This window comes from Passer domesticus, chromosome 3 (genome assembly GCF_036417665.1).
Source record: "Passer domesticus isolate bPasDom1 chromosome 3, bPasDom1.hap1, whole genome shotgun sequence".
NCBI classification, from domain to species: Eukaryota; Metazoa; Chordata; class Aves; order Passeriformes; family Passeridae; genus Passer; species Passer domesticus.
Window position 1 is genome coordinate 62160183 of NC_087476.1, and position 23886 is coordinate 62184068.

Genomic DNA, 23886 nt, shown 5'->3' on the forward strand with positions numbered 1-23886 from the left:
CCGCCGGTTTTCAAGCGAGAGCTGCAGTGAGTCAGCAGTTACGGGCGATAACTGCCCGGCTCCGGCTCGTGCGTGCCCCGGGCGGGCGGCCCGCGGCCCGCGCTGCCAGTGGGCGGGAGCGCGGCCGGGGACGCCCGGGAGAGGCCGGGAAGGGGGTGCGGCTCTGGCTGAGCGCCCTGCCTGCCGCTCCAGGGCTGCCCTTCGTGTGTCCGTGTCCATGCTTGTGTCCGTACCCTTCGTGTGTCCGCACAGCGGCCCCGCCGGGCAAAGCATTTGTTTTGCCCTCTGTGTTCCTGAACCTTCAGGTTTCCACTCATCCCACACAGACGTTTGCTAGAAGTGGGCTCTCCGATGCCTGTGAGATGGGAGCCTCCTGATCCGTGGGCTGAAATGAAGTACCAGCATTGTGAGGCATGATGCCCTGGGACATCATACCAAGGGTCTGGAGCATGTCTTACAAGGAAAGGCTGAGGGAGCTGGGCCTGTTCAGCCTCGAGAACTGATGACTGAGGGGACCTCATCAATGTCTGGGAGTGTCCTAAGGGAGGGTGTCAGGATGTATTCGGGCTCTGCTCAGTGGTGCCCAGCAGTAAGACAGGAGGCAAGAGGCAGAAACTGATGATGGACAGGAAGCTCCACCTGAGTATGAGGAAGAACTTTACTGTGTGAGTGACTGTGCACTGGAACAGGTTGCCCAGAGAGGTTGTGGATTCTCCCTGACTGGAGATGTTTGAGAACCATCTGGACACAATGCTCTGTGCCATGTGCTCTAGGATGATCCTGCTTGAGCAGGGAGGTTGGACCAGATGATCCACTGTGGCACCTTCCAACGTGACACATTCTGTGATTCTGTCCTGTCAGCAGAGGTTTGATCACCACAGGGATCCTTAATATTAGGAGAAATCAAGGGGGGCTCATGTTTTGGACTCCTACACCTTAAAAAAGGTGCTCTCAAGGTGCTTGATTGCAGGGTAAATATTAAATTACTCCACCATCTGGAAAAGTTATTTTAAAGGGGAAAAAACCCATGAGCAGTGATGTCTGGGCTTCGATAGACAAATCACTTCTATAAAAACCATCTCCATACATCTGTCTTAGGAAATAAATATTTGAACAACAAGGTGCTTTATCATAGTTAAGCTACTGAAAGGCAAAAAGAATCAATGATTGTGCAATGCATTCCCTGCTTCTATTCCACTAAGTAAAGTCAAAGCCTTTTAATCTGATATCAACTGTGCTCGAGTCCTGCAAAAAGGAAGAGCTTTTAGGAGAACACATGCTAGCAGCTATCCTCACTGAATTTAGCACTGTTCAAGGTTTCTCCTTATGCAGAGGAATTGTATGTCATATGTATGAATGTATAAAGAATCCTCTAGAAACACAAAGAATGAATTTAGCACCACATGCTTTAGATAATCTTATCCATCAGTTCACAGACCCAGCAAGCACATTGGGCTTGGTTTTGGGCACATTACTCTTGTATGTGGCTGTGTTTTAGTCTTGCAGGCTAAAAGTCTTGCAGTCTCCCTGAGGTCTCAAGGTGCAGTGTGAGAGTCACCTGAATGTAATGTAGTGGTCTGGAGTACAACAGGAGACCAGACTAGTGACATTATCAGTGTGACCCAACAGAAGGGAGTCTGTAAAGCAGCATAGTTGCTGGTGGGAGCCTGATGTTCTGTATGCATGCAGGAGGATTTACTTCTCTGGACCTGTGAATATTCATTAGTGGCTGAGGTGCTTTAAGTGAGTTCCTGGAGCACATCTTCTGTTTTGGTTTATTCAAAAGGAGTCCAGCTTGCTTTCTGAAACTGTGTCAAGCTGCAAAAGCACTCAAAGGAAAGTTACTCTGTGCAGAACTCTACAGTGTTTTGATCAGCCTCTTGACAGCAAGAGTTTGGGGCTGTCTAAGCCTTGGGCAGCCCATCCCCTAGTTTTCTCCTGCACCACCTCCTACAACATACAACAACTCACTTCTTTGGTCATCTCTCTGTCAATAATGAGGCACTGCAGACACGAACACTCACTGAACATTACATGATAGCCACCTTTAGCAGTTTGCATTTCTGTTGTGTGTAGGTTAAACAGTCTCCAAGGTTACAGCACCCCAATTTTTTTTTTTTTAAACTGAAAAACCACCCAAGCATTTTGGAGCCCCATTTGAATGTTCTTCAGTTTTACTCTCCACTCTTCAACAGACATCTCAGCAAGGCTCACAGAAAATCTTAACCTCGTTAGAAGAGCTTTAACTAAGCCTTGTAAGTCAAGGTGAAAGTCTAAATGAAGCAGAATGTGGTACATTATAACAGTCTTGTTCCCCATTTTTTTTTTCTTTCAGTAAAGAAAATCTCAAGGCAGGCTAACTATCATGCCAGGCTCAGTCAAAAACTCTTCTTTATTAGTCCTTAGTCAATAATTCTTCTTTATTATGCATTTCTAATTCCTACCTTTGAAAGGAAGCGTAAATACATTGTGGGTGGGTTCTTTGAGCCTGTGTCCTTTCTAAAGGAGTATCTGTTTACTTTCTGTACAGCATTCTAATAAGGACTAGATGAGACTGGAGGCTGCCATTGGTCTGTATGTGCTGCTATGGATTTCATACTCTGTTTATTGAGAAACAAGCAGCAAAGTCTTTTGTGACTGTTGTTGAAGTCGGTCTGCAAATTATTTTATTTTCCATTGGATTTGGTCTTAAATATTTTCCAGCAAAGTAAAATATAGAAGTTTACTGCTTTGACCTTTACATTGCTGTATGAATTAAACTTTTTTGTACTTTGGTAGCTTGTTTACATTTCAGGTTTTGGATTAAATGCTTAAATCATTGTAAGGTAGATTTTATCCATGCAAAGTCAGATATCCAGGGCTACCCTCTTATTTTTCAGATTGCAAAGATTAAATACTTGTTTGTATGTAAATTGTGAAAAGACTAAATTTTCATAAGCCACATACTGTGAATTTACTTGAAAGTGGGATTTTGACACAGGTCATAGTTGTCATTCAGTTGAGATGAGAGATGGCATTAGAAAGGAGAAAGAGTTCAAAGTGTCTGGGATGGGAGGGCTGTCTACTACAGGGGAGGAAGCAAGATGCCTAAAAATCTGTCAAAGAACTGACTGGAAAAAAAAAAAGGTGTGGGGGGAGGTGTTCCCATCCAATTATATAAAATGAATATCATAGTGTTCTTTCTACTTGGCACCTTGACAGAATAAAACATAACATCTTGGAGTCCAAGTTTTGATCTTTTCTGGGCAGACTAGCAAATAAGAATGTTGAAGGAATATTTGGGGGATTTGTCTTTTTTTATTTTTTGGTTGGGGGAGTTTGTTTTGTTTTGGTTTTTGTTTTGCTTGGGGTTTTTTTGGATGGCTTTGGGTTTTGTTTGCTTTCCATTTTTTAAACAAATGACATTTGAATTTCTGAACAGCATTTTATTTTGTGAATATCAAAAGATATTGGTGAATTATCTGGGAGAGAGGCCCACAATGGGCCTTTCTTTAATTGCTTTAAATGCAGATTAGTTGTCTACAAGGAATTATGCCACAAACAGTTCCCTCCAAAGCAATGATAATGATAATAATAATGAAAAAAAAATAATAACAAATGGTTTTACTTGTAGGAAATTGGTAATACTGCCTCAACACAATGTGCTCATGATGATGCACCTGATACTGCAATTTCTAATATCTGAGGCATAGAGTACAAACTGTGCCAAGGTAAGTACTTGGATGTGTGGGAGTGTGACTCTCACATAAGCAGACATGCGAAAATTAAGCTTTCTTGTGAGGAACATAAGTGAAATTACTGAAACAATGCAAGTTAAAAATCAAGAGGAAATTGTTGAAAAGCCTTCTCAGTGCCTAAGAGAAGAGTTTATAGAAATGTTCTCAATTAATATGTATGTGTTTAATATGTATCTCTTCAGTTGAATAAAGTACCACTTGGGTAGGAAATGGCCTCATGTATCAGGGGAGGATTCAACTCAAAATGTTTGGTAAAGACAGATGCTGTAACTAGGCCTGTTATTAAAAGTACTAATAAGGTTTAGGCAATATTTTATTTCTTCATTTACTTTGAATAAAGCTATAAATTAACTATGTAATAAAGATTGAAGGATGGAGGAAAAAATAATAAAAATTAAAAGACTGCATTCATACCTGGTATAAAGAGAAAAATGTCTAGATTTATTTTCTGATGACTGATTAATGCCAATTTACCTTCACATTTAGGTTTAAGAACTACAGTGAAGTTACTAATTTGGCATATTTTGTACTGCATATTGTACTGTATATCTATCTATATGTATTTAACAATGGAGAAAAAAGCTAGAGCAGAGATAACCAGGAGATTAGTGAAACAAAGCTTGGGGTAGGTGGAAATTGAGTTATCCTCTCTGTAAGTTAAACTTGGCTTTATCCTGAAAAAACATGAACTTTCTTGCTATAAAGATGAAATGAATGAAAAAAACTCGCTATGTTCATCTTCCCTCTTAGATTATAGTGCCCCAAAGGGATGATTTTATAAAGAAAAAACCTTATTGTACAGATCAGGAATTTTGAATGTGTAAGTGATGCAGGGACTGTGTAAGCAGATTAGCTTTTCTCACATTTGGATCAGATAGTTTGTGTGTAACAAAGCTGTTTCTTGGTTAGGCTTGAATATCTCAGTTTCATATACTTTCTGTTGAGTACATCAGAGAGTGTTAGGGCAGAAAGGGAAGGCAGGTACCAGGCCCTGAGGCACAGAAGTGTGCTACTGGGAGTATTCCACCTGCCCACAGATCATATGGCCCTCTGTAAACCAGAGCAAATATTGTCCTGCTGTAGCATGCAGTCCCACAGAAGGATGTGGCTTTTGGGAAATGGTTTAGGAACATGCAGTGCACAGTTGTAAATTATCTGCTGTCCTGTTTTAAGAACTTATCCCTTACACTGCTTCTAGCTATTGTCAAGTTCTTGGAATGAGCTGGATATTAGCACCATGCTCTAAACTACTGAGCTAATCTTGGGGTCAAAAGATTCACAGAATATTCTGAGTTGGAAGGGACCCACAAGGACTACCAAGTCCTGCTGTTAAGTAAATGGCTCATACAGGGGTTGAACCCATAACCTTGCTGTTAATTAACCTTGGTGAATATGCACTGTTGTTTAAGAATATCAGTGAGCAGTAAAAAAACAGAACTGTTTGCCATGGGGAAATATGAGTCAGCTTCTAATTCATTAAAAATGCACAAATGAAGACAAACCAATTTTCCACAAATAATTGTAACGCCAGAAAAATTAACCCTGTGTGGAACTGCACACTAAGGATCTGCCTTCTATTCTTTTGAAATAAGTCAATCCTGGCACAAGAATTTTTACTAGTTACCAGTGAAACACATGAAATCCCATCTGCATGTAAGAAAATGCTGTTTACTCTCAGACCGGTTGCTCATGGGAGCAGGTTGCTTAGACTGTGGATTCTACATCTGTGGTGGTATTCAAAACCATCTAGACATGGTCCTGGACAATCTGGTGTAGTTGACCCCAACTGAGCAGGGGGATTCAACAATATGCTCTCAAAAGGTCCCTTCCAACCTCAACAGGTTGATGTGATGCATTAGTGTAAATGGAGATACATTTGCATTTACACTTAGTGACTAATGCATAGCTCACCAAGTCAGCCTGCACTTTCTAGATTAAAAGTTGTTAATTTCTAATTTTAACAATTAATTTAAATTGCTAATTTTAATTATTAGTTTAAATTCTTAGATTTAACAATTAACAATAAATTAAATTGTTAAAATAATTTCTCTGATGTCAAAATAATTTCTCTTAAATCCCCTAAGTACATCACTGTGCTACCTTCTCTGAACACCTGGCCAAAGGAGTTACTAAGATAAGAAGGAATGGGAGTGGTGCACCACACCACTTTTTTAGCACTGCTTGCATAAAAAAAAGGTTATATAATTGTTAAGTTGTGCTGGAGACTTTATATGTGTATTTTATTAATTGAATTGGAAGAAATCTCTACCCTGAAATTGCCCATCAGAAGTTGTAGACTTATTTGTTTGCACTGTGTCTGTACCCCAAATTCCTATTCATAATTCTAGACTAGTAAAACTTTATGTCTCCTGTCCTGACTGAAAGTTCATCTCAGCAAGACCTAGTTCTTAATTTATTTTGAAATTATAAATATGTAACTTTACTTCACCCAGTTACATCCTGGACTTCTGAGGAAACATGAAATACTAAAAAATACAGAATCTTCTTAAACAAACAATGTTATTTTTTTCTGCGATAACCAACTCATAGGCAGTACTGGAAAATAGAGTAAACATAAAATATCTTCTATTGTGAATGACAAAATTGTCTGGTTCAGCTGCAGTAAGATTTAGCTGATAAGGGAGGGTGGTAATACACATCTAACACAACAGCCAGGACAGAGAGAGCGTTTCATTCAGTAGCAGAGAGACAGCAGTGGCTAGCAAGGACAGGAGTGACTAAATACCCATCTCAAAGACTTGGCATGCCCAGTTTTTTCAACTGGTTTTGCTTTGATGCTTTTGCAGAAGCTTGTATTGTGTTTGGGCTGCCAAGCAAACCTGGAGGTGCCTCCCATCATCTGCTAGCCCCCGTGCAGGGAATGCTGATCGTTGCCAATTCCTCCTCTCTTGATAGGAATGACTCTCAGCAGAATGCCACACTTCTGGCTTTCTGCTCTCTGCCAGACAATACAGCAGCAACCAAGCTCTTTCTGTCACCAGCTGGAAGCTCTTTTTCTATCTAATTTTTTATTCTAGTGCTCATCCTCAAAATGTCTTTCACACAACTTGTGGAAACTGTCATTTTTCAGTGTGTGTCCTTCCCATTGATACAATCTGCTGCTGAAGGCTCACATTTCTCTCTGTGAGCTGAAGGCTCACAGTGGCAGGGGGTCTCCATCTTACTGTGATGATATTGCACTACAGATGGTTCTATAGGATGGTTTTCCTGGATACTGATGCTTTTTTGTTTCATTTTGTTGTGTTTTATTTTTCTTGTCTGTGTATCAAAAATGTTTCATATTCTGGAAAATAAGAACAAGATCAAGAAATCTTCGGGTAAGGTATATTCATGCCTCTGGAGCATCCTTTTTTTTCCTGCCTTTTTAGTTCATGGCTATGCTGGTGGATTAAACCCCTTCCCCGTTCACTAATTTACACTCTTCCAGCCTTCTTTCAAATCTTGTTCTTAGACACACAAAGCCACTGTGGAAATGGACAGAAAACTATTCCTGTAATTTCCTCACTTATTAATCTGCCATGTGTCTGCATCTCCATAACTAAAAGCCTCTCTTAAAATGAGCTTGGAAAAAAATCCACAATAGAAACCTCAAAATGGATGTAAAAAGGGAAGGAAACACACATATTGATGTGACACAAAAAGTGAATCGCAAACTGAGTTTAGGGAAACAACCATGAATAACTTTCTCCTCTGTTTGTTCAGCTTTGTATGTTTTTATAGTCTGATGGTCATCTGAGATTAATTGCAAAGGATGGAAAGATAATGTGTGTTAAAGGAGAAAATGAAGGGAGAAGCAGGAGGTTGAAACCAACCTGCAGAAAGAAACCAGTAATTGCATATTTGAGCTCTTAGGTAAATTGCCACAAATGCAAATGGGAATAAATGAACACACTGAAATTACTTCAGACTTTCTTACAAATACCTTGTTTCATGTTATGATTATTGCTACCCACTTGCTAAAACAAAAATAAAAATTAGAACAGTTTAAAACTATTCAAGCTAAATCATGGGAATTTCTCTACAAGTGAATGAGATAATCATAATCCTTGTTTTCCTGGATGACAGCAGTGTTGCACAATGTTCATAACCGCTGCAGAGGACACACTGGAAAAATGGGTGTTTGTGAAGAAAAACTAGTACTTATTATCCATGGGAAATGTTTGGCTGCCAGAGCTCCCACCCATGAATCTCAGATTCACTAGCCACAAGTAATTTTGCCTTTTTTTTCCTGTTTATAGAAGGAACACAATTGTGTCCATTTCACATATGCATCATGGAAAGACAGCAGCTTAAGCAGATGTGGAGCAGCATTACTGTAAGTCTTAGCAGTATAGTTACTAGCTAATAAAGTACAATTGAATGAACCAGGAGAGGTTGAATTAGGGTGTCTTTGCTGGAAGTAACCCTGGAAACTGTAAATATTATAATTAAGATACCTTTGAAAACCTTTAGGTGCCTTTTTGGAGTATATTAACTGGTAAATCTGACTAGCTATGCTGGTAATGTACAACTGCTAGGGATAATTGAAAATGCACAGGACTTCAATTTTTTAACTAAAATATTCATGTGAATGAGGGGGGAAGAAATCCTGTTTATGAACATTTTGCAAAAAATATAATCTCTTCTCAAGCATCTTCAAGCCTTGCATGAACTTATGCAGCCACTGGCCTAGCAGCTTTATAATTTATGAGCAGCCCAGATGGCACACTATGATTCAGAACGCAGACTAAATCTTTGTAATACTCCGTTTAATTTTGGCTTATTTAGATTAATCATGAAACTGTCCTCTATGTTTTCTTAACCTAGGCAATTCTAGGTTTGAGAGGGTTTGTATTTTGGCTTTGTTTGTTTGGTTTTTTGTTGTTGGCATCTTAATATAACATATATCCTTCTTATCAGAGTAAATTATATAATGGATATTTCCAGAAATGACTGGAGATAGGGATTTTTACAATTTCAGACATTTCTGATGGCAGCTGAGGAAATTTTATGTTTTTCACTTTGTCACAGAAAACATATCCAAGTGTGTTTATTTTCCTTGTAAGGGATTCACTGCAGGACAACAGCTTGGTGCTCATGACCAGCTATGATGGATTCACATGGGTGAAGTACACAGGTGTCTTTCAGGGCCAGCATACCTAGTTGAAAACCTTATCAACTGCAAGATATAATAATTTGTCTCTTGGGAATTCCTGGTCTGTGGTGAGGATAGGGTGTAATGCAGATGAATGCAAATAGCTAACATTTAGCATTAGTATAAATTTTAAATGGTTACCAAAGTATCTAGGAACAAAATTTTCTTAATGTAGAAGTCATCTTAAAATGTTTAATATAGTGGGAACACTTAAGGGCTTCTTTTTCACTTATTTGACATCATTCTTCTATCCCTCATTAACAAATTAGCATGCCTAAAAAACCTTGTGCTACTTTTATTATAATTAATCTCTAAGTTTCCTGATTCAACCAACCATCTAATTTTTTTTTCCAATTTTACCACTGTCAGTGGGTCTCAGGTGAAAATTTGACGCTTCTTCTTCTGAATGTAATGATGCGCCTTCCACTGATAATGATACATGATGAATCCTGAGCTCATGTAACTTACTCAAGGCCAGCGTTCTGGTATCACTATAACATTAAAAACAATGCATAGAGTATGGTTTCTATGCCGCAACTGGAACATAGTACATGGTGAGTAACAGAATTCTTTTCTCAATGTGAGCAGATAGTCTTCATTTTCACTAAAGTACCAGCAAGTTTAAAGGGAAAAGAAATAAATGAGCAGAATATTAAAGCAAAACAAAAAGCATCTCAGAATGAAGAGTATGCATGCAAATGAAAGTATGTGATAGTGGCAGGAAGTGATTACATCCTAAGTCCTCTACCTTTTTTTCCAGATTTTGCATTATTCTTTTAACTCTAAAATTATAGCAATGGATCAAATAATTTTCATAAAAGCATAACAAAACCCACTGTTATTAGTTTGAGCAGATATACCATGTGGAGTTTGTTACCATTTGCTAATTTTCAATTCACTTATTAAGATCATCTCTCATTTTTTAATTTTCAGTAATCAGTGTCATTCTAGTTGTGAAAGCACCTCTGCAGTCTAGACAGTACATACTCATTTATGTGATAAATAATGGATAAATACTGAGTGTGCCATTAGCCGTTAATGCAGTAGATTGATTCCCTGCAGCACACACTCTCCATCCTTGTTTTAGCACTTATGCCACCTGTCTCTTGCACTTACTGTATGATGCTTCAATAATGTGAATGGGGTTCCCTGATCATTCTTAATTTAGCTCATTTTATCATCTCAAAAGTAGGCTGGCATTGCTCTGACAGATGTGCAAATCCAAAGGTGCCTCACTACTGCCTTTATGATAGTTGTCATTACCCTGCCCAATGTTTTTATCACAATGCTGATTGCATGAGGGTGACTGGATAGAATCAGTAGACCTGTTTTTTTTCCACAAATTTCCATTTTAACATACCACTACTGCTTTGGCAATGTGGCTGAGACAAAGACAGTTTACTTCAAGTCTCTGCTCCCATTTCCTTCAACTTTAGGAACATGGATCCAAACAGAATTAAATCAAATGGACAGATATCTGTAAATCACCAGGGCAGACTGGCATTCAACCAAGATTTTGAAGGAACTCAAATGTGAAATTGCAGAACTGCTGGCCAAGTTGTCTCACAAATCTATAGAAACAGTCACTATGCCAGACTGCCAGTGAAACTTCCACTTATAGGTAGGAATTTGTGATTGTAATTCATCAATACATAAGGAAAATGATATATTGATCAACAGTTTACACATAGATTTGTTTTCAAATATGTGTTTATAGTTTACGTATAGATTTGTTACTAATATATGTCTATAGTTCAGTGAAATAAAATTCTTCCATTGTACATTCTATCAATCTAATTAATGATTTATTTGTCCTTACATAATGCCGTTGTTTTTACTTTGATGCTCCTAAGAGCCTTCTTACTTTTGATAGCCCATTGCATTTAATCTTTATATGAGTAATACAATATTCAAGTGCTGCTATCCTGTTTTGCATGGTTCCCTCAGTTCCTGGTGTTCAAAGTGAGAGGTCTGTGGCTGCAAGTGGATAGCAAATTGCCATCAAACTGTTGGTCTGCAAGGGCATATGCAAATAACTTAAATGTGAAAAACGTTTTTTACGTGACCTGAAACAGTATACTGTGGGGAAGATGGGTAAGAGAGAGCAGAGAAAGAATGGACACAAGAAACCAAAAGGGTAACATTTCTCCCCAAATAATCCAGGAGGTAAAGAAATCATGAAGTATATGAGAAAGTTTGTTTAAGTTCTGCCCAGTAGCAACTATAACCTGCAACTTCCATTTCTTGTTCTCTCTTACATCTTAGATTATATGCTTGGGTGGGGAAGGATTCTAATTATTTTTGGTGACTATATATTTTGCATAACTAATAAAATACTTTATTTTGGAGATTAATGTTCAGATTTCATCTCTGAAGCAGGACTGAGGACTGTTGTAATACTGGCTGCTGACAGCTTGTTTTATGCAAAGGAAAAAGGCTCATCTGTGGAAAATTTGACTGTTCTATGGCTTAGCCTTTAAGGCGCTCATGAGATGATGATGAGGGAGCAAGTCTGATTCTACTCTCTACCACATGTCATGTTAATCATGCTCATCACTTGCATTAAGCCAGGGAGCAAAGATTTGGGTTCCCATTAATAATGTCTTCCTTGGTTAAGAGGAGTCCCCAGACATGGCCAGGGGAATTGATAGGTGAAACTATCTCCTCCTTTGGTAACAAAAACCTTGTCCAGAGAAAGTTTCTCTTCTCATGAAAATATAGACTGGATAAACTGGAAAATATGCCACATCAAAGCTGTTGACAGCACCAAGAGCAAAGTTTTTGTCTGTTCAGATGAGCCAGAAGGTCCCTGGTCTGGTTGCAGCAAAGTTCTGCAGAAGATGTTTCCTCACCTTCAGGTCAGGCCTGTGTCCAGCTGGCCCCAGCCTGGATTGCTTCTCCCTCAACTGTGGTCCTGCATGCCTGGCTGAAAGCCTGGCTTCCCCCAGAGCAGCTCCTCTTCCATGGGAGTCTGGGCTTGAAGTGAGCCTCAGAGTAAGTCACAGGGGCCAAGATCCTGCCTGTAAATCAGGAGAAAGTCAGTGGTCCCACTGTCCCCTCAGCTTTCTCCCTTTCAGGAGGGAAGAGGTACAGGACTACACTGTGAACCACAGGTCAGCCTCACAGAACCTCACTGAAAGCTTCTGCTTAGCCTCACAGAAACCTCACTGAAGGAAACCAGGGAACATATTTAGCTTTGCTGCATACATTATAAAGCATATTTAAATAATGTAATTCAGTTGCTCACTGAATATGCTTTTGCTTTAAAAGAAGATGAAAAGAGGAACAGTAAATGAAGTAAGCATGTCTCTGTATTTATAAATGCATAAACTGCTTTGACTGTAGTGAAAACAGCCAAAAATTATCAGAGTGCAAGCCTGTTTAGTTTAACCAGCAAAAACTTCGAAGGACTGTCAGAAAAGGATTCACTCCTGTTTAATCTGTTAATTTTGTAGGAGAAAGCTACATCTCTTATCCTCAAATTAAATTTATTTACCCATGCATAAGGGAGAAACAGTGAGCCTGAGAGATGCTCTGTGATTTAAAATTCAGTAGATTTTGCTTCTTGAATTTCAAAGACTTTTAAGCAACTGAGTCATGCTACGTTGGAAAATCACACAAAAAAACCCTGACTTTCAGATGAATGATTGTTGTGGCTGAACCTTGGAAAAAGGAGTAAGAGGCCAGCTTAAAATACTAGGCGTATCTTATTGTCAGCTTTATAACACTGAGCTACGTTCACTCTACTTTTCTTGGCAGGTTTTTGCATTCAGGAGAGCAAAGTTGTTTCAGGCTGAAAAATAACAACAACTGTTCATGTCCTTCAAATAACACATCCCATGTATCTTTACTGTCAACTAATCTGATTTGTGTATATAAGTTATTGCCCTGTCAGTTTGGCAGAAAAGACCCAGTCATATATTTTCTTACTTCAGGGGAAAATCACAACAGCTTCAAGAAAAATCTTGTGCTGAGTACCAAGATGTGTCAGATAACAGAAAAATGGAAGTAACAGGAAAATAAAAGCAACACAGTCCCCTTCTTCCCATGCCAGCCCATCAATGCTGCAACTTGGTTTACCCCATGACTCCTGATATCCTGTGAACTTGGGTATTTGTTCTGGTTCCTTGCCCATAATCCCTTCACTGGAGTAAGTTACTGGACTGAGACTGGGGACCAGTTAAACTTAATGCTGATCCTACCACATTCATTTCCAATGGCATTAAAAAGTTCAAAGCAGTGATAAAAATCTCCCGTCAGTGGGAGTCAAACAGCTTATCCCACATTTGTCCCTGTGAAAGCATAGCTCAACTGCAGGAAGAAGAGCACTGGGAAATATTTTTTTTTTTCTGTATATCTCAAAATATATATGGGATTCAATTGCTGACAATGTCAGCAATTGCTTAACATCTGAATTCTGATAAATAGAATCAAGTTCTTGATTCTACTTGCTGTCCTATATACCAAGCCCATCAAACTGTTTGGTGGAAAGGCAGCAAAAGGGAAGGCATTGTGTCCACTCTATAAAAAAGGTCACAGAGAGCACCATGGAGGTCTGCTCTTGATGATTTTCTTGCCTACCAGTGCAAAGTGAAGTAATCTTTTACCTTCAGCTTCCCATCTATAAAAGAGGTCTATTTTCTTGCTTATACAGGAGACTGCGAAGAATAAATGTCTTAGAACCAGTCACATGCTACAGCAGAAGTAATTGCAATAAAGAGACAGCCTCCATTGGCAAAGCCTTTGAGGGAGCCTAGAGTTCCTTTTAACTGACCCCTACATTTTACCGTGCATTACACAAACATATACACAATATTTAGCATATGTAGCATTTACAAGAATTATCAGGTTTTAAAAATAGCCGGACAAATAATTTAAAATTAATGGACAAAACCCCAAACCCATGTCCTTAGCAAGAAAAGTTACATGTTTCTGTTAAATAGTTCAAACTCCCTACCTCTCTTCTTAAAATTCTTCTTAGTAAATCTGTGACTTTATTCTGTCACTTCTAAATAGCTAAAGTATTTTTTGAGGGTCAGTCTCAATCCTAGTCTGTCCCAACAGACTAGCACACCCAGTGTGCTGTGCTCAGCCAGTGCTAGCAGGGCTCTAGCTCCGTGGGAACAATGAGAACATTAGTCTTGTCCTCTGGAATATCCATTTAGCATCCTGGGGTTTTTTTCAAGTATTTTAAGTTTTGTCTTCATTGCTGTTTCCTTTAATATAAGTCCTGTGAATTTTTTTCTGAAGAAAACCAGAAACATAGTCCATCTAACTGATGGAACTGTAATGTGGTAGAAAATGCCTTTTACCCTCTAAAGAGAGAGAAAAAAAAATATTGATCACAGAGCCTATGAAACCATTCTAACTATTCTAAAATGTTTAGCTGTTCTACACGTTATGAGAGTCAGTTTATCAGAATTATAAATAACAGTACAGCCCACTAAAAGTCAGATTAATGCATAGCAATCCCAAAAGCATTCCATCAAGGAGTACAGTCATTTGGGTAGATAGCTTTAGTCAGTTTATTACTAACCTGATTGGACACTCAAGATACTTATAATGGATTTAATTTGGTAATAATAAATTATTGCTTATGCTAATGGTGCTATCCAGATTAATAGGTTTTAAATGGTTAGAGCTGTTTTATTGTCTCATCCTGACTAATGAACTGGTCTATATCTGCACTGTACATTGAATGATGGAGACCAATAACTTGAACAGTATCATACAGTGGTATCAGTATGGGACATCAGAACACTTTTTTCCTTATACATTGAAAGGTAAAGTTGAATTTTATGAAAGATTATGAATGATGAAAGTGTGCAACAGAATCTGTAAATAGCTGACAGAACACTGGGAAATTGGTTTAAGTGCCTCACCACTCCTCACTCAAACCATCTGCCAGGCATTTCTCCGGTAAAAAAAAACCCAAAAAAACCAACACAAACCAAACACAATTTTTAGAAATGTTTGTTCTGCAAATGCAAATTAATACTTTTTAATTTCTTTCAAATCATGTAGAAGGATATATATCTTACAACATGTCTGCATGGAGATATGGTGCCTATTTAACCACTTCAAAAAAAGGTTGCAAAGGCCCAGGCAGGCCATCCAAGATGGGTTTGAATTCTCTTTAGCTTTGCTAAAAGAGGAGTAGAGTGGCTGAGGACACACAGAGTATGGTTTGACAAGTGTCTTCAGCTTGTGTCTGGTTCACCTGCATGTGCAGAAAAAGCCAGCCTTGCCCTCTCCCTGCCTGCTCTTTTCCTCCAGCCCCCATTGCAAGTGCATTGCGGATGCTGCTGACAGTGCAGCTCCCACAAGTTCTAGTGCCAGGAGAGAAGAGGTGGTGGAACAACAGGGCTGGGGACATTGAGAAGGAGAGGTTCACATCTCTCAGTGACACCACAGACTTATATCACTTTAAGCAGCTTGTGAAACTTCACTGCAGAGCCCCAGCTCAGCAATATGCTCAAATATGTGCCTAACTTGAGACACACAAGCTATTGATAAGAAGATACTGAAGCATATGCTTTATTTTTAAACATATTATTAAGAGCTTCCTGAATTGAGATAATTTCCTTCTCAGTATTTCTCTTGCCATCCAGCATAACTTTATTTTTTCACTTCCTGCCAATATGTACTTCATCTCCCTCTGCACATTGCCAGCCAGCCCTCAACTTGCTGGTTGGCATCTTTTCATTCTCTTAGGTAGAGTGTGTGTGTGGTGCCACACTATTTTGGGAAGGCCTTAAAGATACAGGGCAATAAAGATACAAATCCTCAGGGATGGGCCCTGCTTCATTGACTGCTATAGCAATAGCTTTGTTGTCTTCTGTGTTGTAGGAGTCCTATAGAAAATTAAAGACAACCTACATATCTTTAAATAAGTTTGGATTCAGATTTCCATACCAAGCTGTTCTGTTATCAGAACCTAGGGTATGGAGGAGAAATCTAGTTCTGCACCATTTCTCATTGCTGTCCTGTCTCCTGTGGCCTTGGAGAGGTAGATAAGGGACATGAAAAGCTTGTGAGTACTGCACTGTAAGTCAGCTAGTAGGTCCGAGACAGTGTAAGTAAAGATCCCAAACTCTAGACAAGTTGAGTTCACCAGCTACCTGATTTGCTGGCCCCAAATATTTCTTTACCAGAAGATTTTATTCATGATTTCACTAACAGCATTTCACTGAAGCAGAACTTGAAACTTTCTGTTTTCTCAGTACTTACAAGTTTGTCAGGCATTCCACAAACCTTCTTCTTCAGTTGTGAGATCTTGAACAGTACAGAGTTTGTAGGCAATATCTTGTTATATTAATGTAGATGGCTAATACCTATCAATCTCTGAAGTTCTGATGGGATGATAATAGATGACCTGCACTGAAGAAGACTGGCCAATCTCTTCAGTTGGTTTCAGTAATTTTTTCCCCCCCAGTGAGATGTCCTACTTCTCATTATATCTTGCAGCTAGAATATTTTTTACATTGTATCTTTTGACCAAAATCAGAGTTAAATTACACATCAGAACATCAGTTGCCTACAATCATCTTTAGCCATAATTTGGTTTGTACACAGAAACTGAAGATGCAATATTGATATTTTGAAAGAAAATAATTTCATCTAAATTATTTAAGAGACCTTTACACCTACCTGCAGCAGAGAAGTTTGTTTTTAATTTATTATATGGCTGTGAGTGCCTATTGCACACAGGGTTCTCTGGTGCCAACCTCTCTGCAGTTTCAAAAGTTTCCGGATTGTTGAAATATAAGTACAGTTTAAGTAAAGATTGGAATGGAACTTTGAATTTGCTGTTTTATTAATTTCTACAGTCCACAGACCTTGAGCCAGGAACACTGCTGGCCATGCTGTAAGCCCAGGAGTGAATCTCTTTTTGTACATATTGGTATCCACCAACATACTTTTCCCAGGCTTCATGCTAGTTCCTTGCCAAAACATTGTAATTGCACTGGTGATTTCAATTCTTAGTTTTTGGGTAAATATGCTTCTTAAACAGTCTGACAATGTCCTTATTGACCAAGAATACAATTTGACGGTTCCCTCTCCCCCCCCACACCTCAGCAGCGATGACACATACTGAGATTACAACTGAAATTGTTAACAAACAACATCCAATGAATGTAACCTGTTTGAATTTAATAGTGTCCACCCACTTGAAAAATCCCAAAATTTTCAAAACGTAAGAAAACCATGTACTTATATACTCATAGTCAGCTAGGCATGGGGCCAAATTGAACGTCTTTTCCTAGAGGTGTGCAAGAAATGTCAATGTCTGTGAGTAAGGATGGAGAGCACAGGATTGTGAAGACTAGGACATTTAAGCATTTGTTTAAGCCCAAGACAACATCACTGAAATCACTAGGTTTATTCCTGCACTTAACAGTAATTATGCCTTTACATACCAGCTTGACTTCAGATTTGTCTGTACTACACTGACTATGCAATTTTACCCAGCTCCCATTGATCAGAATCATTGTGCAGCCCTTAGTGGGTCCTAAGTGATATTAGACATTCCATTAGAGAAACATTGTTTCCATTACCATTTACAATTTGAGCATTTTAAAACTATCATTAAAATATGTAGCTTTAGAACATACTTTTTTTCATATATGTAGCAGATGGCTACTTACTGGCAACTGGTCATGTATTAATTTTCAGAAACCTGTTTCCTGAATATGATTAATGACTCACATCCCTTTCATATCTCTTTATTCCAGATGAAGGGTATATGGATTCTGAAATTCAAGACATATGCTGAACACCTAATTGGGCTGCCAATGGCTCAAAAATATTATAAGTTCAAAAACTCAGGTAATACAAAGTTTGCTGCCTGGGTATTTCACATTTACAAACCTGTGGTATTCAGGAAATAGAGTTTATATTGATATTTTAGCTATTAGAATTGGTTACATTATGACAAATCAGTAATTTGTTGGAGATCTTTAATTCATTTTGGCTTTTAAAGCAGAAAATACAACATGCTTTGCAATGTCTCTTCCATTATGAAGATCAAAAATAATTCAAGGATGAACTGAAATTTTCATTGAATGCTTTCCATACAGTCTTTGAAACTGAAAATAATTTTAAAAGCCCAGATTTTGTCAGACATTTGCAGAAGCCAGTTGTGACTGGAAAAAGTCCCCTGAAACAACCCACCATAAATTAGTAGGAAGATAAGAGCTACCATTATTTCAGCCAGATGAGAACTTCATGTAATTTGTTGTTCTCAAAGTGTGGCCAGTTACACCACTTAGGGAAAGAAATTCCTCTTTGTCTCCTATGGTTTTTCTATGATACACCCACTTCTGCCAGTCAGTGAGTGGTTTAGGGACAGACCCCTAAGCATCTGCACATATGTGAGCTTTTTTAATAGCCAGTAAGGGACTATCTCACAGCTAATGAGGTGAATCTTCTTTTCAAGACATTCCTAGTCTGGCACCCCACAGCATTCTTCTGCCTCAGGTCTACACTCCTGCCATGTGCTGGGTTAAGTAAGTGGGGGTTTTTTGCCTGTTAAATCTGCTGAACCTCCTCATTTTCTTGATGGGAAAGAAGAAAGATGGGAAAGATGGCACCATGTTATTTTTCAGATTGTGCCTGAGCAGAAGAGTATTTGGTATGTGCCACCTGCATCTATACAGGTGCAAAACTTTTTCATCCCTTTTGTTTCTGAATTACTCCTGATAAAGGTGCTTTCATTGGTCACTGGGCTGATAGTTTTGCTGGACTGTCTGCAATGGCTTGCAGAACTTTTTAAACTGACAGTAGCTATAGACATGATGGTGAGTCTAGAGTTAGATTTCTCCCTGTTTTATGCTTGCTGACAATGAATTTTATTTTCCTTCTATGTAGTACACATGTGAAACCTTGAATGGTCCAGTTTCAGGTATCACAGAGATTTGAATGTACTGTATGACAAGCTGGTTGAGACTGACAAAACTGGTAGAAACACTTCAAACTTTTATTCTACACATCCTCAAACTGTTAATCCATTAAGATATTTATTCTAAACCATTCTATTTTATTTAGAATAAAATAATTTATTCGAAATTATTTTATTTCTTACATTCCAGCAGAAGTTTTGATGACATTCCTACTGAGAATTATTGAGAACAATATTTCTTAGGAACAAATCAGTCCAATACAGAAATGTGAGAAACTTTACAGGCATATATTGCTTGTTAATTTCAGTGAATCACCATTTTAGAAGGTTTGTTCATCTACTGTAATACACATAACAGAATTTATATTGCTGACTCAAAAGTGAAAGGCTCTGATGAACCTCAATGCCTAAAATTTTTTAGTTAAGCAGTTTCATAGATATTTATAAAAGAAATTGGTCTTAAATTATTTATTTATTATCCACTATTAAAACACTTGAAACAACACTGACATCTGTTTCAACGTTTTTGGTAGCCAAAATAATGCATTAGTGTGCATGAATAACTCAGTGGTGTGAGGCTCAGGTAACCAAAGGACACTCTCTAGGTGTGTCAAACAGCAAGTTATGACAACAGCTGCGTAAAGTTTGCTTTGAGCTTGTTCAACCAAATAATTATTTGAGCAAAGAGCACCCACCATCAGAGGCAGCTACTGCCTGGCAGTGAAGCTGTTCACTCATTAGTTAAAAATGCCTAACTAACACCTAAACTGCAAATACCATGCATGTCAGTACTGCCAACTCATCTGCGTGTTTTACTAATTATCTAGAAATCTAGTGTTTTCTTATATTTGTAGAGATAATTCTTGATATTTATCTCATTTCTGGCAAAAAGTGGCAACGTAGGAGTAACTGCTTTCAGACAGATGATTTATCAAATTATGCTGCTTACACATGAATTATATGGAACCAGTCTGGATTACATTTGCTCATGTCCATATTCATGACCTTCCAGTTGCTGAGTTTACAAACTTTCATAAACCAAAGACTAATTTCTAATTCAAATCAGTAGTGTGAAGGCCTGGAAAGTTCAGAAATGGGAAAGAACTTAAGAAAGTCCAAGACATATAGAAAGTGGCTGAGGTCCTTCAGTAGGTGGCACACTTCCCTCTCAATCAGTTGAGAAGGAAAGTATTTGCAGGATGCTTGGGGCGCTTGCCTGTGGGAAGATTCCAGGGATGCAAAACCAGGAAGGTAGCCAATGTGGTTAGGAAGGTTCCCATGGCATGTGCCAGAGGAGTTATGGAGATAGGATAATGTGGTGAAATTCTAGATAGCTGCAAGTTAGTTAATGCAATTTTTCTCATCCAAAGTGCTCCCTGCCATTTTGAGATATCTTTACTCTGTTTTCAAGATGTCACTAATCACTGTTAAGAGTGGTCTGCCCCTCTGCTCTCTCCAACCCATACATGAAATTCTCTATGCATGAAGTACTGGAGGTTTCTTTGAATTGGAAGATGATGTAAAAGAGTTGACTGTTTGAGAAGAATGCTAAATGAAAGGCTATCAGGGCTAATGGGAATAAAAATAGGCAAGCTTTTAGAAAATTAAGTCACTTAATAGTTCAGGTTATATATAACTCAGAAGTTGCTAAATCATGCCATGCTTTTGGCAGGCTCTTACTTCAGTTGTTCCTATAAAAAATGGGGCAGGGTGAAGGGGAGAATTGAGTCCTGTATACAAAATCTGCAGGAGCTAATACTTTATATTTAACGAGAAATAACCAGTGCTTAGTAACATGTTCCACTTGTCAACAAGGCAAAATATTTTTTCCAAATCCCTAAAAGTTTTAAAAAAACTTAATTGGGTTGTGATGTTAAAAAGGGCAAGCAAAGAGAACTTACAAGCTTTATTTATCTCACATGAGAAGTGCACATAATCCCTTGCCTGAGTTTCGAGTCAGCAGCATAGATTTTCCTATTCAGCTAGTCAATTAGCTATGAAAAAAAATTAAAATGAGTAAAAGTAATCAAATTTTATTTTAAAAAAATTTTCCCAGGATTCATGGGCTTTAAAAAAATGTTCCCATGAAAGGGTATAATTTCAGAAAATTCTGCCTTTTTCATTTTTTCACCCTCTTCCAAGGTCAAGTGATGACATGTTGTTATCAAGTTGTTGATGCACACAGCATGTTAGTTCTGCATCTGGAAATACTTTATTTAGAAAAAAATAACTCTTTTTTTTTTGTGAGGAAATCTCAAGATAGCAGAAAAATATTTTTCCTTCAGGAAATACAGCCATTTGTTCATTACCAGGCAAACAGGACTCCCCTTCCTTTGGGCCCTCTGCCAGAGTTATTTACACACAGGCTTGTTCAAGCTCACCACCTTGGCTTCGTGCTCCTTCACACCATTTGATACTGTATGAGATTGGAGCTGTTGTGGATAAAGAAGTGCTTCACTGTGACTCCTTTGTGTTCTGTGGAGGAGTCATGGGCACACTCCCCTATGAGGAAAGATTACCCTTGTTTATGTGGGAGAGTAGACAAACAAGATACAGCAGCCTGGATTCAAGGAACACATAGGAAGAGGTGTTGAGAGGGTGAAATGGCAGTGTCTTTTTCTCTCATATGATAAGATGGCACTTGAGCAAAAGGAAAGCAATGTGTAGAAATGAGAAAGTGGAATGCTGTGGCTGGAAATGCATTTTATGGTATTAAATGACCAAATGATATGTGAAACTCATAGCTGCTAGTTATCTCTATGAAGAGCTTGAGATGGTCAGTAGAAGGTAGGTAGCTCCTAACATAAAAAATCAGTTACCTGAATTAGTACTGCTCTTCAAATGGATTTTGTGATGCATTTGACATCCTAAGTAAAGTCAGAGGCAAACGCAGCCCTTTTAGTACTCTAGCCAATTCTTCTGATCCATCTGGGTCTCCCTTCTTTCCCACGGTCCTTGCTGGCCCCAGAGCCACTGGATGTGCCCTCTCAGGCTCTCCTTGGCAGGGTCTGGTGGCTGGGACCCTCACTCTTACAGGCCATTCATCATCCAGCACCCAGCTCAGGGCCCTTCTCTCTCTGATGAGCAGAGAAACAGCATGTCAGAAAAATGAGAGAAGAAGTATGGCAGGAAGCTCCTGTATAAATAAGGACAACATGTTTTAAATATCATTGGTAGGAAACTTCTAGTATTTATTGATGAGGAAAGCCATTCACAGGCAGTTTCACATAGATTTTCTAATTTAATCAAACCTTAAGAAAGAGGATCTAAACAGCAAAATAACACCATTAATTTTGTTTTGCACTCCTAACCTCTGAGACTTTCAGAAAATTAGATACATTTGGTCCATTTTGCTTTACACTGCTCACAGTGAAATCAGTAAAGAGGTATCAATGCCTTATATAAAGGAATTATCCCTTTTGCTGCAGTTCTATCTAACAAAGTAACAACTTTGTGAAGAATAGTAATGAGCTTGTGGGTACAGGTTTGGAGACGAAGTAATTTTTTCTTAAGAAAGGATGAATTCTTTTAAAATCATTAGCTATTTTAGGAATGAATGGTTGTTTAACATTTCAATTCAATTGCACTATTATAGAAAAATTATGTAATGCTTTCTCCTATCTACTTTGAGAGCAGCACAGTTTACAAAACTGATGGAGTCTGTGTGCTCTGAGATTAAACCAGATTTTCAGAATAATTTATAGCATTTAATAATCTGTGAACATTATTGCTGAATATTATCACTGTATGTTGTGTTTGCTGTGAGCTGCAGCTGTGATGGCCAAGGTGCTTTCCAAGCATCAAGAATTACTTATGTTTTGATGAATCTGCAAAATCTATATTTAAATAACAGCTGTAAATCTTACATCTGAGAGCTCCCTTAGTTATCTTCTTTGTTAAAGTGATAGTTTTATTAAATGCTGGGTGTAAACACAGAAAAAAAATCTAGAGGGAAATGATAGGATGGTATGAAGCAAGGACAGCACTATTAAGTTATGTTGTTGCCACGAGTAGGCGAGAGAAAATGATTCAGACGTCTGATGCCTCTCTGCGGAGTCACTGGGAGGAAAACTACCCTGGCATCCCAGCTGCAGTCCCCTGTGGCACAGTGCTCCTGCCTCATGCTCCCCGTGGGAGAGGAGTGTAGCATCAGTGGGGGATGAAGGGTCAGTCTGTACTCAGTTACACCCACTCCCCTACAGTGTGCACAAACAGGGAGAGGGCTGAAGGAGCCCTGGGAGGATCTCTGTGCCTCTTTGCCTGGGGAGGTCTCCTCCAAGCTAAGGACCCTTGCAGCTGCAAGTTGTGCAGCTTGTCAAAACCCGCTCTGGGACTTGAGCCAGACAAATTTTGTAGAACAGCGAGGGTCTCTGAGCACAGGTATAGCTTCACTCTCTCACTCCTGGAAGCACCAAAGTGCTGAAGAGTTGTAGCTCCAGCACATACCTTGTAGAGCCACAGTGAAGGAAATGGCTGTGGCTCAGATGGTGCAATACTAAGAGAATGTGGGAAAGCACACACAGTATGGCTTCTTGAGGTAACCAATGTAATTGGAAAAAGACCCTTATTTTGAAAGGCATAATGGAGAAGCATTTTTTACTTTGCTTTGAGACTGATTGTAAATAAACTCCTATTTTGGACACTGAATCTTGTTGCAGTACCTTCTGTGGGCTGGACAGTAAAAATGAACTTCTGAATTCTTGCGAGAGCGGGGAGACAGGATGACAACCCTGGGCATACACAAAGAAGTCAAAGGTGCTGGTCAGGAGTCTGCAGCCTCTCAGAGGGGAAGACACTGGCAGCCATCATTTGGGGACAGAGATAAATGCTGCTGTTGTAGAAAACAGCAGGATGGGAAAACCTCATTTTGAAACAAATCCTAAGCACTCCCATTGACTTATTCTGACATGACATCAAATAAAGATCACAAGCCCAAAGTCAATATGTTTGCTCAGACAGAATAATTCCAGTCAAATAATACTCAGTGTCAGGAATGACAGTATCACTTACACCAAGATCAAGAAAACAGAATGCTCACAGACCCAACAAGAGCAAAACCCTCTTTGTTCAGCCCTTTCAGTATAGAACATGCT

The 23886-nt window shown here is 38.8% G+C and overlaps 1 long non-coding RNA gene across 4 annotated transcripts; it reads left to right on the top strand.

The window, feature by feature from the left end:
* Positions 1–125: 125 nt before the first annotated feature.
* On the top strand, positions 126–23428 carry LOC135296752 (uncharacterized). Of its 4 annotated transcripts, none has more exons than XR_010358756.1 (5): positions 126–2255; positions 3614–3710; positions 4224–9446; positions 10329–10513; positions 17628–23428. It is a non-coding gene; the product is annotated as an uncharacterized LOC135296752 (long non-coding RNA). The 4 variants fall into 4 exon arrangements; XR_010358757.1 differs by lacking the exon at positions 17628–23428 and having other exon boundaries at positions 4224–4362; positions 7997–9446; positions 10329–10678; XR_010358755.1 differs by lacking the exon at positions 17628–23428 and having other exon boundaries at positions 10329–10678.
* The last annotated feature ends 458 nt before the right edge of the window (positions 23429–23886 follow it).